Here is a 15,624-nt window from a genome sequence, read left to right as displayed (position 1 = left end):
CTTCCTCGAGTAGTTCATAGCAGGTATTATGCGAGACAAACTTTGTTTCGATATCCTCGTGACGTGTAGGTGCATACCAGTTGAAAGATATACAAGCGTTGCCTCTAGAGATATACTTTCCCTCATATTGGTATCCTGGTTTTTTTTATATATGGTTGCACTTTCGCTCGAAATTTGTAAAAGGTGTTAGAGTCCTTTGTCATGTCTCGCTCGTGTCCATCTTGCCGTTCACGTAAAATCGTGGCATGACTTCAATACTTTTTTCCGACCTAACCACCATCCCCTTTTTCTGCATTTGCACATAGCAGCAATTATTATAGTACACAACGATATGATCTTTGCTTTTCACTGTCGGGCGATTATTCGTGCGATCGTAGCGTATCCGCCACTGCAGACCACTTACTAGCGCCCGACTATGACTGACGCCAATCACCCCCGTGTGTACAACACACAAGCTTTGCCCGGTAAAGGGTCAAAGGCCGCCGGGCACTGCTCGATCGTGTGGACGGGGCTTTAGGAACAAGGAAGTCTCGGGTGCACTCTAAGATGGAAAGAAAACGGAGGACTCAGACGTCCTGAGAAATCGGACGTCTCAGATGGGTGACTCGTTAAAGAAGGTATAGCTACACGTTAACTCACAAACCACCCTCCGCTTTTATTCTCCTTCTGTACTTCCCACTTAACTATACCTTGCTCTAAATATCCTTGTTGACGGTTCTCTTATCTCTGACATGCACAACCGTCGTTATTACATCTTTAACCCACTTTGCTTTTTCAATTTCAAAGCCTTTCCCATGTTGAACAAGTAAAAGGCAGTCTTTTGAGATGAAAATACTCTAATATACATTGCGGCGGAAATCCAATTGAAGAAGCGTTTTAGAATTGTCCAAACTACAGGACCAGACCTCTAATTTTACCTTGATTTCGACTGAATATTGAAAGACTTGGGTCTATATTTAGTATTGCAGTGGTCATAGATGGAAGTTCATATTTTTATTTATAGGTTAGACTTTCATATGTCTTGTTTGGAATTTAGTATTTTACCACTTCTGGTGTTATTAGACAATACTAAGATTAGTTTAAACCAGTGATGATCGTACTTTAGTACAGGGCCACTGTGGACTTTGAACGATTGGAAAGTAAAAAGCCACACATTAATGTCATCATTTGTCTATTGGGTTATGTTGTGAAAAAGTAATACTAATTTAAGAGGAGTAGAGCTGTATTTCCCGAAGCGTTTAACACCATTAAGTAGAGTATTTGAGAACTATTTATGGGCAAACTTTCAAACAGCAGACGTAGTCGAGATTTTATTATACTCTGGGTTTTGATTTAGTAAAAGCAAGGATTTGGATTATTCCATAAATAGAAAAACTTTATTGGTTACATATACTGGATATTCAATATGTACAAGTTTGACTTTACTTGCACAGAATGTAATGCAATACAGCTCATGACCCACAAATGGGGTAGAAGAAATAACAAAGCAGTTTTTTTGGAGACCAATTTCTTGTAGTTTAACACTAGGAAACTCACTGTAATGCTGTGGGAAGGATCCACTAACCGCGGTAGAACTGGAGTAGGAAAGGAATTGTTGCGATCGAGTTCTCCATCAACAGGTAAAAAGCAAAGCAAGAGAACTTTTGTAGACGCTCCGAATTGTTCTTGTGGTGACACTGCAGCTACCTCGGTCAACTCGTATAGGGTTCATGGTCGTTTGATGAGCGTGTTCTAGAAATAGCAAGAAGATTAATGTTATGTAAGCCTGGTTTAACGCGAAACTTATTTAAAAAGTTTAGTTTAGGTAATATCAAGACTAATAAAATTTCCTTTTTTTTTTTGTCAAGTGAAATTTTAAACAATAGCTTCCCAATCGCCAACAAATAATTTACAATTTGAAGATACACTTACAGTACAGAAGATGTTGTAGCGTCGTCGCGTGCCAGTGTTCTGTGTTGACGTCCGTCTACCAGGCTTTATATACAGGCGGCCCACACTCCCTGACCAATCACAAGCTGTTTTAGGTGAAATTGTAGCCAATGGGAACATTGCCTTGTTATGACGTCAAAGTGACACCATGCCGGAGGGAAACGCCGTTTGGTTGTTTGATGACGAGTAAACGATTTAAACTTTATTGTGACACGAAAGTAGTGTAAAACGTGAAAGGAAAATATTATGAAATCGTATTCAGTGCTTTACTTATCTTTGATAGAAATTGTGAATATATTACAACAGCAATATTGGCCTCAGTTTAAGTGTGAGACATTGTTAAGACACATATACATCCAAATAGTACTATTGTAATATTAAAAAAGTCTTAAACTTAAATAGAATAGTGTAAAGAAGTTAATATGAGGAATAAAATAAGATGACAGAGAGAGAAAAACAATGAAGAACAAAGCACCGAGTTAATATTAACCTTTACTTGAAATTGACCATAGAGCAGAAACAGTAAAATTAACAAAAGACAGACATATGTTACAACAATGGAGAAGAAAACGTACACGTTACAAGAAAGTAGAGTAGAGTTGTGAGCAGGGCCGGATTGAAGAGTGGGCAAAGTGGGCAGTTGGCCAGGGGCCTCCACATATTATAATATTGTATTGATTTGGTTGATTTTATTTTCAATCTTTAAAATTCATGTTTATCACGTGATAGAAATTAGGCTAGCTACTCGTTGAAATTGACGACTGGGTGGTTTTCCTATGAACCGTCTATTTTGAATGAATGCTGTGGTGCTAATAATATGATATTTAGAATTGCGGAACTCCCAGATGATTAGGTTCGCTTCACTCGCCACCCCACCCTCTTGGGGTAGTTATAATGAGGGGGGCCTCCACAGGTCTAATAAATCTGGCACTGGTGGTAAGTGGTATTAAGAACCTGGCAGGCCTCTCCATACAGTGTACCTTTAGACTAACATAACTAATATTTAACAATTAACATTGAACTAACATCTTAGCCCCCAAAAAAATGTGACTACCCTCCCAGCTACACAAGGACCTGGGCTGGCTCACTAAATCCAACAATAATAAAAATAATAATAATAAGCAGCATTATATAAATAGAGCAATATTAATACAAAGGTCTGACGACCCAAGGGAGCAGAACAAAGATAAAACACCAATAAGAAAGATTCTTTCTACTCCTACTGTATTTCAGTTTCACCACTTTTCCCTCAACCCCTAATAATTTTCTTTCACCTCTTAACTAAAGATTTCGTACTCGTACTCGTGCTGTTTGTCCTCTGCGGATGACTATAATATACTCGTCAGTTACATGGGGTATGGCTTACATGGACCAGTTTCTAGTTGACATAGCAATGGTTAGAGAGATATTTACTATCACAATTTGATAATGATTTATTGGGTCAGGTCTCAGCACGGGTATTTAAGCATAGTATAGAATGTTACCACGATGTTTTTGTTTTACATTGTTTGAATTAAGTTATACATATATACTGTACGTAAAGTATTTGACGGTAATGGGAAAACATTACTCGGGGTCTTGACTTTATTAAATTCACCGTTGATAGTTCTCACCAAGGAATGGAGATGTGAGTAACTGATTGTAGGGTATGTTGTTATTTCCATCTTGGAAGGAAACTTTATTGACTACGATACTGCGACTTATGTCTATGGTGCAAATACCCAAGAGCAGTTGATCTGGATAATCCCCTCGTTTGGTTGTGACGGTGTTTACCGGAGAAGAAGTTCGGGGTCCCGGAAAGCAAGAATGTGGCCGTTTTGAGCTCATATATTTTGGCTATATTTCATGAAATGGACTTTGTTGGAGTTTGTTTGAATAATGTTGAAGATGACACCAGAGTTTTTTTTAATGTATCCTTGTACTTTGACGCTAAGGTGAAGAATAAAATGTTGAAAATTTGAAGTTATTCGAATGAGGTGGTTCGGTGAGCAGAGAGCAAATAATTTGACGGTTCGGCGGGAAGGTTGGGGTATTTAAAGGTCGAACCGGCAAGGATGCATCAGTTACAATCCGATCCTTGTGTCTGGTGTTAGAACTCCTTTAGTTTGTGAAGAAGAAAAGAAAAGAAAAGAAAAGTAAAGTGTAGTATATAAAGTAGTGTTTAGACATTTGTTTGTTTGGCTGTTAGTGTTCCGCATTGGAAATGTTTTCTTAAACATTTTGTGTGGTTTTTAATACAAGTATTTGACTTGTGGCCTGTGAAACGTATTTAAGATTTCTGTCTGTGGTTAACTAGGGAGATTTTGAAGTTGTTCTTAATTCAAGTTGTTAGAGTACAGGATATTTAAATTGAAGACGGTAGTTTAATCGAAATGAAATCCTTTAAGTGTTAAACGTGTTAAGTGGTTTAAAAAGTTGAAGTGTTAATAGTGTACTTTGTGAAATTGGCGGAATATGTTGTGTTTTTGCAAGAAATCGTGTTATTTCGTTGGTGAGTGATGGAAAGTGAATTCATGAGCATGTAGATTGTGTAGCAAGTTCATTATTAAAATATTGTCTGTATCTGAAGTTGTTTGGATGCGAAGTTCAATGTAGTTTTAAGTGATGGTGGTGGAATTTTGAAAATGAGTGAGAAGAAAAGAAAGCTGCAGCATTTATGTGTGCCTTGAGCTTGGACTGTTCATAGTGATCGTGGTGGATCTTGAAAATGAGTGAGAAAGAAAAAAGATGCAGCATTTGTGTGCCAAGTAGTAAACCATACGTGTGTGTTTTGATGCGTATAGTAGGAGATTGGAGGTGTTGTGCATATAGTGAAGTGGAAAAGCAAATAAATGTGCCGACAGCGACGTTTTGGTAAACGAGGGGTGAGGGCAGGTAAGTGACTATTGATGTTTAGTTTGTTTAGCGAGGTAAAGATAGGGATTTGACATGAATAAGAATATTGATATGGGTGAGCCAATTGGTAGCCTGCTTTGAGTGTATGAAAAATAAGCGGCATAAAGCACGAGACCCAGGGTCGGGTCGATGCATCTTTAGCTGACTACATTCCAAACGTTCGACTTTACTTTTATCCTCTTCGCCACTGATCGGCTTGTTAGCCGCTTGGTCACGTCTCTTTTCGTTTATATTCTTCACGAAAAGGTCGGCTCGCTAGCCGCCTGAGAGATTGGAGCGCCTGAAGTTGCCTAGCTTATACTACAGACGGGCAAGGGGGGACCTAGTTGAGCTTTATAAGCATCTGAGGGGGCACTACTCAGTTAAGTGTCCTTGCTTGGAGCTGGCGGACGCTCGCCCCACAAGGGGTCACAGCTCAAGATTGAAGAAGCCGGAAAATCGTGAGGGCAAAGTTTTTCGGAGTGAGGGTTGTAAATTGTTGGAACAATGTACCAGAGTGTTGTGACGGCATCGAGTGTGAGCTCTTTGAAGAGAAGACTTGACCAACACTGGAGCGGGTTCAGGTACATTGAGGAGCCGGTGCATGCCCAGTATTTGACAACAGTGCGTGACCGATTGCCCGGGCAGCTAGCGAGCTGACCTTTTGGTGAAGAATATAAAGGAAAAGAGACGTGACCGATCAGTGGCGAAGAGGATAAAAGTAAAGTCGAACGTTTTGAATGTAGTCAGCTAAAGATGCATCTAACTGACCCTGGGTCTCGTGCTCGCAATTTGACTTGTGAATACTTAGGCTGTATGTAAAGGTGATTGTGATTGGTGGATGTGTTTTGGGTTGTATGACTTTTAGGAAAATGATTAAAGGAAAGGTAGAATTTTTTGGTAATAAAATAATCCTTGTTATTGAAAGTCATGGGAAGTTAAGATATGTTGGTATATTTGGTTAAATAGTGAAGAAAATTGTATTAATGAGAGTTTTGTAGTAGTTTATTTTCAGAAAATAGCAACCGCAAGGAAGTCGCAGTGGGCTGCCGCATGAGCGTTAAGTTGGAGCCAACTAGCGTGGGAAAGGTTGATTTTTGCAGAGACGTGACCGGCACAGAGGTAGACCCCGAATTTGGAGTTTAGGTGAATGAAATTGTTGAATGGGTGTTGTGTTTGTGCTGTTATATACTGGAGGCTATATAATGGTACTACACTCTCGGTTGTGTGTGTTTATGGTCGTATTTTGTTGTCGTCTGTTAGTTTTATACGCAGACTAGAGTGTTCTTAATTGTTATTGTGTATGTGCTTTTGTTTAATTAATTTTGACTAGTTTGTTGTAAATTTTGAAGGTTGATGCCTTTTATTGCAGGTGTACGGAAGGCTTATACTGTGGAATAGAGAAGAGAACGTGGTCTAAGTTTGTAGGTGATGGCTAGCGCGTCTACACTTGCGGTGAGGAATTCGTCAATATGGTATTTAAAATGGAAGGTGTAGTTGTGTTTGACTAAAGAGAAGTTGTAGCTGTAATTTGAGAAGTGGTTCATGGCTAATATATTTGTATTGAGAATGAGTGTAAGTTTTATTGGTTAGGTAATAAATGGTTTTTTCAGGTTGTTGTTGTTGGAGGTGGAAGGAGCCGGTATTTTTTTGAGGTAGACTAGGGGAATAGTGAGGGTAAGTGACGTTGAAGTTTGTAAAAGAGTTGTTAAATTTTCAATTGATTTTTGGTCTTGTGCCGTAGAGCAATAGAAATGTTAAAAGTGGACATTAAAATAAATGATTGTGGCTTGAGTTTGGTCATGTTAAGTTTAAAATGTTGAATTTTGTGCCTCGGCTGTAGATTAAAGAAAATGTAAATGAGTTTTGATAAGTTGAGTTTATTATATAGTAGTGAGAAAGATTTGATAAATGGATAACGAATGCCCATTTTTTTTTCAGGTTGGGGTCTGGTGGTGGTTCTCTCGTGCACCCAAAAGTGCCTAGAGATGGGCACGGGGAGACATAAGTGAGGTGTATAAACCTGTGAAAGGGCACTACTTAGTCGAGGAACCGTACCCATAGCTGACTGACGCCCGCCTCACAAGGGGTCACAGCCGAAGTGGGGGTGCCGGCGGTAGAGCGGTACCGCTCTCGCCTCGCAAGCGGGACGTCTCGGGTTCGATTCCCGGGCCGGTGGAAAGTGGGTTGGACACACTTCCTAGACCCCCTGTGTCCCTGTTGACCTAGCAGTAAAGTAGGTACCAGTTGTAAATCGAAAGTTGCGAATTCGTATCTGGGTAAAAGTCGTCGGAGCTAGCCGACAAAATGTTAAAGACTGGAGGGTTGTATGCCCTTGACATAAAATGCTATGATCCTTTAGGCAAGCACAAAGTTGGCATGCTGCCTAGTTGGGCGGTGTAGGCGCTTGTGCCCTTCACCTTGCATGGGAATAAGGGGGGTGAGGGGGGATGCCCCTCCCATTCTCAAAAAGTGTGATAATGAGAAATCGAAAAATGTTAGAGTAGAATATAGTGTTGTGTTGACTGTATCGACTAACCAAGAGGAAGTATGGTCGCCATCCAGAGGTGGGGGAGAAGTCGATGTTGGAAAGGAGCCAAGTGTTGTAACCAGTCGCCGTGTGCAGCATGTGCTAAAAGGTAATGTATACTGTTAAGTGGTTGAAGGTGGGGTGTGTTTGATATGAAAATGAAGAGGGACTTTGGTCGTGGTAATTGTTTTGTACAGGAGTTGTTGCAGTCCAGAAGACGTGATTGGTGTGTGATAATCCAGAGGGACATTAATGCTCGACTGAATTTTGGAAATGAGAGGCAGTAAATGTGTAAGTATTGTTTATTGAAGTTGTACGTATACTTTGTTATAATTTGAAGAGTAGAGCATTTGTAACATTGACGTATTGTTTTTTGTTTTCATGTTGGTGGTGGAGGAGCGCGTCGACACTGGATACGGTGATGTGAAATTGTGCAATGTATTATTTGAAAGTTGTAGGTAAAGTTTGTTATAAGAGGCAAGTGATATAGGAGTTTTTTCGGGTAGCAGTACCCAGTGATGTTTAAAGTTGGGAGAAATAAGCATGGTGCATTATGGAGGTTGTGTGAAAGGTTTCTGTTTTTCAGGTGGAGTGGTGGTGGGTAGTGCCGTAACCAGGTTGGACTACTACATGTATGGGGCTGTGCAATGGACTGTGTTGAGGAGAAGAAGCAGCAGTAGCAGCAGCGGCGGCGGCGGCAGTTGTTTAAGATAAGTAGTGTGGTGTGGTGCATCGTGAATTGTTTGTGATAGTTTAGGGTCATAGTGAATTTAGTTGTAAGAAATTGAGTAGAATGTAATTGTTGGAAGACGTGTATAGTGATGTAAATTGTAGGTTAGTTTTGGATTAGTATATGTGGAGAATGGATGTAGCAGGTAATAGAAATGTTGGGACTAGTGTAGAGGCATATATATATAATTGGTGAGTGGCGTTGGAGCGGTTTAGGGCGTGAAAGGTTTATGAATTGTTGTGGGGGAAGTAATGTGTTGATGTGTTTGTTTTTTTAGGCCGGATTGGAGTGGTAAGCGGCAGTGATGGTGGAAGAGCCAGTGGTTATTCGGCGACGGAGATGGGAGCGAAAGGGTAAGGAGCCGATTGTTTGTGTTAGAGGAAGCGTTTGTTTGAATTTGGTTAAGATGAAAGGTGAATTTGTTGTGGGTATGTATTGTAATTGTATAGAAGTTAGTTGGTAGCAGGCTAGTATTGTTGTTACACACTGGAGGCTGTGTAATGATTGGTACTAGCCTTGGTGAATGGTTTGTAGTAGAGTATGTGTATGTTGGTATTTGTAGCGGTTTAAAAGGAAGCAATTTGGTTTTGGTAGATATGTCTAAGAGAGTGTATGCATGAACACTTTTTGGAATGGTGTTTATTATGGATGTTTTTTTTTCAGTGGAGCGAGTGGTGTAGGGTATGTTCCTCGTGGTAAGAGTAAGGAAGGAGACGACCAAGTATTGTGCATTTACCTCGGCGGTTACGAAGAAAGGAAGAGGCACGTCGACGACGGAGCCGGGAATAACCGCGGAGGTTGCTCCATACCAAGAGATAGTGTTTTTGTGGGTGAATTATTTGAGCAATGATAGTTTGCCCAGAAGTGTGGCCGTGAAGTGTATATTGTAGGTAGTATAAGAAGAGTTTCCCGAGTGACGAAGCCGACGGGTGGACTGCATTTGATAGAAAAGGCCATTACGAGTTGACCTCCATTGTTGTGTTTTGTCGGTTTCAGATTGAAGCGACGGGGCGAAGTCAAGTCGCTGTAAGGAGCCGAGAAGATGATGTCCTGTTAAAGTATAGCCGTCGTCCCTGTGACTGGAGCCGAGAAGAAGGCGTCCTGTGAACGTATAGCCGTCGTCCCATTGACTGGGGTGTATGGAGCCGAGAAGATGGTGTCCAGTGAATGTATAGGTGTCTGTGACTGGAGCTGAGAAGATGTCCCATGAACTTCTAGCCGTTGTCCTTGTGACCGGGGTGTATGGTGTCCAGTGAATGTATAGCTGTCGTCTCTGTGACTGGAGCCGAGAAGATGTCCCGTGAACTTCTAGCCGTCGTCCCTGTGACTGGAGCCGAGAAGATGTCCCGTGAACTTCTAGCCGTCGTCCCTGTGACTGGAGCCGAGAAGATGTCATGTGAACCTAATAGCCGTGGTTCCAGTGACCGGGGTGTATGGAGCCGAGAAGATGGTGTACAGTGAATGTATAGCTGTTGTCCCTGTGACTGGAGCAGAGAAGATGTCCTGTGTACTTGTAGCCGTGTTCCAGTGACCGGGGTGTATGGAGCCGAGAGGATGATGTCCTGTGAAGGTATAGGTGTCGTGACTGGAGCCGAGAAGATGTCCTGTGAACCTAATAGCCGTGGTACCAGTGAGGGGAGAAGATGATGTCCTGTGAACGTATAGCCGTCGTCCCATTGACCGGGGTGTATGGAGCCGAGAAGCTGGTGTCCAGTGAACTTCTAGCCGTTGTCCTGGGTGTATGGAGCCGAGAAGATGATGTTCTGTGAATGCATAGGTGTTGTCCCTATGAAGATGATGTACTGTACTGTATTATATTGCTAAGTGTATAGAATATATGTATTTGAGTTGAATTTTGTGTTTTCTTTATTGCCTGATGTGCATTTTGAGTGACACATAAGGTAGAAGATGACGACGACAAGTGATTAGGCACCAGAAGAAGTGGAGCGACATGAAGGTAATGTGTGAAGAATTGAGATTAGTTAATGTAATATGATTATATGTAAAGTAAAGTAAAGATGTTGAAACGCATCATTGAGATAATATGATTATATGTAAAGTAAAGTAAAGTAAAGATGTTGAAACGCATCATTGATGTAATATGATTATATGTAAAGTAAAGTAAAGATGTTGAAATGCATTATTGAGATTAGTTGAAATGCATCATTGAGATTAGTTAATGTGTTGAATAATTTGACTTGTAATGCTGTTTTTGTTTCTCCCTTTTCTGACAGGTACACGGGAACACATGTGGTGTTGTTTAGAGTGTTTATTGAGCAACAAAGGTGATTTTTCAACTGAGAGAGAGTAGTTATTCCTCATTGGTTGTGAGTTGGTGTTTTGATGTTTGTTTGCAAACAAAAGCTTGGACATTGTCGATCTATCACACGACTAGTCCATAGACACGATATCTGTGTCGAGAGAGCTTTATGACTAAACCTATTGTCAATATGGTTAAAGTCAGTTTGCAAACAAAACATTAAAATACTAACTTAAAACTAATTTGGAATAACTACTTTCTTTCAGTTGAAAAATCACCTTTGTTGCTCAATAAACACTCTAAAATAACTTATATAATAAAGAAGGGGTTGCCAGAACCTATCTTAAAAAGATAGCAACTTTGAAAAAAATCCCGTTTTCTGTTCAACTTAAGAAAATGGGAAACCATCAAAGAAAATGGGAAATTTCTCTGGCTCCAAAACTACCGTTTTCTATGACATCATGCTTTGCTTCTCCAAATCCAATATGGCTGTATGTTAACTTAGGAAAAATAAAGACATTGATTATATACTTTCTTTTATTATGCTCAAAATATTTCTATGTCCACATACATGAAAAATATACAGTCCACAAATAATGAAAAAATTTCTAAGTCCACAACACAACAAAAAAATACTAAGTCCACAACACATGAAAAAAATACTAAGTCCACACAACAAAAAACTACTAAGTCCACACAACAAAAAATACTAAGTCCACAACACATGAAAAAAATACTAAGTCCACACAACAAAAAATTACTAAGTCCACACAACAAAAAAATACTAAGTCCACAACACATGAAAAAAATACTAAGTCCACACAACAAAAAAAATACTAAGTCCACACAACAAAAAAATACTAAGTCCACAACACATGAAAAAAATACTAAGTCCACACAACAAAAAAATACTAAGTCCACAACACATGAAAAAAATACTAAGTCCACACAACAAAAAATACTAAGTCCACAACACATGAAAAAATACTAAGTCCACACAACAAAAAATTACTAAGTCCACACAACAAAAAAATACTAAGTCCACAACACATGAAAAAAAACTAAGTCCACAACATGAAAATTTTTCTATGTCCACAAAAAACGAAAAAATTACTAAGTCCACACAACCAAAAACATACTTAGTCAACACCACAAAAAATACTAAGTCCACACACCATGAAAAATTTTCTAAGTCCACAAAGGATGAAAAATTTTCTAAGTCCACATGACATGAAAAAAAACTAAGTCCACAACATGAAAATTATTCTATGTCCACAAACAACGAAAAATTTTCTAAGTCCACACAACAACAAAAAATACTAATTCCACACATGAAATTATTATAAGTCCATAAAGGATGGAAAATTTTCTAAGTCCACAACACAGGAAAAAAAACTAAGTCCACAACACATGAAAAAATACTAAGTCCACAAAAAAAAAAATACCAAGTCCACACAACATGAAAAATTTCTAAGTCCACAAAGAACGAAAAATTTGTTAAGTCCACATGACATGAAAAAAACCCAAGTACACACATGAAAATATTCTAAGTCCACAACACAGCAAAAACAACTAAGTCCACACACCATGAAATTTTTCTAAGTCCACAACATGAAAAATTTTCTATGTCCACAAAGAACGAAAAATTTACTAAGTCCACACAACCAAAAACATACTTAGTCAACACCACAAAAAATACTAAGTCCACACACCATGAAAAATTTTCTAAGTCCACAAAGGATGAAAATTTTTCTAAGTCCACAACATGAAAATTATTCTATGTCCACAAACAACGAAAAATTTTCTAAGTCCACAACACAGGAAAAAAAACGAAGTCCACACAACAACAAAAAAATACTAAGTCCACACACCATGAAAATTTTCTAAGTCCATAAAGGATAAACAAATTTTCCAAGTCCACAAACATAAATTAGTCCAATTCCACAAGAGGAAAAAAAACTAAGTCCACAAACAAAGACAATATTTCAAAGCACAAAATATGAAAAATATACCAAGTCCACACACATTGAAAATTATTACAAGTCCACAGGATAAAATAATACTAACTCCACAACATATGAAAATTTTTCTAATTCCACAAACAATGACAATATTTCCAAATACAAAAACAAACAATAAAATAATACAAAGACCACAAACATCAAAAATATAATAAGTCCACAATCGATGACAATTATTCAAAGTCCACATACATTAAAAGTTATTCTAAGTCCACAAACATTGAAAATTATTACAAGTCCACACAAGTTCAAATAATACTAACTCCACAACATATGAACATTTATCTAAGTCCACAAACAATGAAAATTTTTACAAGTCCACACACGATACAAAATTATTCCCGGTCCACGGACGTAATACATTAATACGGAGCCACAGACGATAAAACATTTTCTATATCCACAAAATATTCAAAGTCCACAAACGATAAAAAGTCCACAAACATACCAACTACACATACACAAAGGCTAAAATAATACTAACTCCACAAACATCATAAATTATTCCAAGTCCACATACATTAACAATTATTACAAGTCCACAGAGGATACAAATTATTCTAAGTCCACACAACATGACAAAAATACTCAGTCTACATTGACAATTATTCAAAGTCCACAAACGATAAAATAATAACAAGTCCAAATACATATTAATTATTCAAAGTCCACACAGGATCAATTAATACTAAGTCCACAAAGGATATTCAAAGTCCACAATCATTATACAAAGTCCACATAAATTGAACATTATTCCAAGTACACAAACAATAAATTATTCAAACTCCACAAAATATTCAAAGTCCACACAACATAACAAAATATTCAAATATCCACAAACATCATTAATTATTCAGTCCACATAAATTGAACATTATTCCAAGTACACAAACAATAAATTATTCAAACTCCACAAAATATTCAAAGTCCACACAAATTGATCATTATTCCAAGTACACAAACAATAAATTATTCAAAGTCCACACAAATTGACAATTATTCAAAATACACAAACAATGAGACATTTTCAAAGGATAACAATTATTCCAATTCCACACAAAATACACAATTATTCAAAGACCACAAACATCATCAATTATTCAAAGTCCACACGGGATAAAAAATTAGTCCGATTCCACCGGCGTAATACGTTATTCCGAGTTCGCGTGGGTCGATAATTATTGCCGGTCCTCGGACCCGACGCATAAATTTCCCGGTCCACAAAAGGCAAAACAAATTCAAAGTCGACAAACATTAACAATTATTCAAAGTCCACAAAGGTTAACAATTTCAAGTCCACAAACAACTACAGGTTGTAACTCTCTAGTCCGGCATTCTGTGCTCCGCAAACTCCCGTGGTCCAAAACAATTTTACTTTCTCCAACAGGTACATAGGCAGTTTTTTTTTTTTTCTTGCAAATTATCATTATTATAGCAGGAGTATTAAATTGTGGGTCAGTGACTTATGCCCAGGTGGGCTAATCCCCTAAAAAAAAAAAACCCCAGGAAATTAAGGTTTGTTTACATCCAGCACTTCAGCTGCTCTCTCTCTCTCTTTGTCTATAGAGTACAACATTTAACCCTTCAGCAATAAATAAGTGTTGCTTTCATATTCTTATGTACAGTAATGACGATATCTTTTCACATGTGCGCACTCACTTTTTTTATGGTTAACTACTTATATTGTTCCATTTTTTAACATTACACGTACTTCAAACGAGGATATTAATTTTTTTACATTAATTTTACTGCAGCTAAAATCAGGGTCTTATTTTCTTCAGTTTTATATGTACAACCAATCGGTCACTGGTTTTGTGAGCTTTAACGTAAACGATGCCGGCAGCCGTCTCGTCTCGTCTCCTCTGATATTCCACGTATTAATAATAAATTCTAGTGTTAATTTTGCACACACAAACATTAATTCAATAAAAACAAATTCACAAACATCAATTACAATATATATGAACAGTAAATAAGTGTTGCTTTCGTATTCTTACGTAAAGTAATGACGATATCTTTTCGCATGCCCACTTACGCGCGCGATCTCTTTTTTTTCTTTACCGTTATCGTTAGCGACTTCTATTGTTCCATTTATTAACATGACTTAAAACAACCATAGTCATTTGACTACAGCTACAGCCAAGGTCTTATTTTCTTCTCTTTTATATGTAGAACCAGTCAGTCACCGGTTTTGTAATCGACGAAAACAATGCCGTGTGTTTTAATATTCTACGTATTATTAATGAATTGTATTGCTCATTTTGCACACAAACAGTAATTCAATAAAAAAGACATTCAATAATGAATCTTTTCTACACGAGAGAAATCACGCTCTTTACGCGATTGTGCCAGTCGTCTGCACGTTGGCGGGCCGTTCAAACCCGTCGAAATTCCACTTTCCGCCGTCAAAATTTCTATTTATTTATTTTTGGCTCTGTTCCAATAAAATACGTTAAGAATTAAAAACTCTCCAAATTTCACGAGCTACTATACGACATTTAACCCTTCAATATGTCTTCAAAGAGGCCGTGATGCAGAGAAAGTGGTGCTAGTGCTTCCAAGCATAAGCACAAGTCACTATCTATCCAGGAAAAGGGTCAATTTCCATGGTCCGGTCCCGAGGTTGCCCGACTAGAGGTACGACATTTCGGTCCACAAACATGAAAAATATACAAAATATCTCACTTATTCAAAGTCCACATACATGCAACACATTTTCCAAATCCACAAACCAAAATAATTTCAAACTGCACAAATGACTATACTATAATCAAACAACAACAACAAGTCAAAACATTTTTCAAACTACAAATAACTTCAATCAATTACAAACAAACATATACAAGTCTACAAATATTCGAAGACGACCGATCCGCGGACGATTGACTTTCGTCGACGACGCCACATTTTTTACGACTCCGCGAACGAATCTACGACGACAAAAAATAACTCCGCGACTCCGGCCGTTCCGGTCGATTCCGACGACGCCAAACTCCCGACAAAATATTCCCGGTGCGCAATTGACACCCTTCAAATTAAAACCAATAACTATTCCACAATCAACAATTTCACAAGTCCACAACATTAACTTACACTCTTCAACTATTTCCCGATATATAACTGCCCAAACCCGACGCGACCGCGTATTCAAACTACAGACGGTACGTGCATTCTCGTCCTCGATGACAGTTACTTTCCAAATCTAAATAGAACTCCTCCTCTTCTTAACAACAAAATTTAGTCAAATATCAACACAATATATCTAATTCACACTCACAAC

General features: G+C 38.2%; 1 long non-coding RNA gene across 1 annotated transcript; it reads right to left on the bottom strand.

The window, feature by feature from the left end:
• Positions 1-1,348: 1,348 nt before the first annotated feature.
• Positions 1,349-2,058, bottom strand: LOC121855451. The gene is made up of 2 exons (XR_006086794.1): positions 1,912-2,058; positions 1,349-1,731 (listed from the first exon to the last, which is right to left on the bottom strand). It is a non-coding gene; the product is annotated as an uncharacterized LOC121855451 (long non-coding RNA).
• Positions 2,059-15,624: the final 13,566 nt, after the last annotated feature.

The sequence above is a fragment of the Homarus americanus genome, unplaced genomic scaffold (genome assembly GCF_018991925.1).
Source record: "Homarus americanus isolate GMGI-L3 unplaced genomic scaffold, GMGI_Hamer_2.0 scaffold21453, whole genome shotgun sequence".
Taxonomy (NCBI): Eukaryota; Metazoa; Arthropoda; class Malacostraca; order Decapoda; family Nephropidae; genus Homarus; species Homarus americanus.
This window is presented reverse-complemented; position numbering and strand designations above follow the sequence as displayed.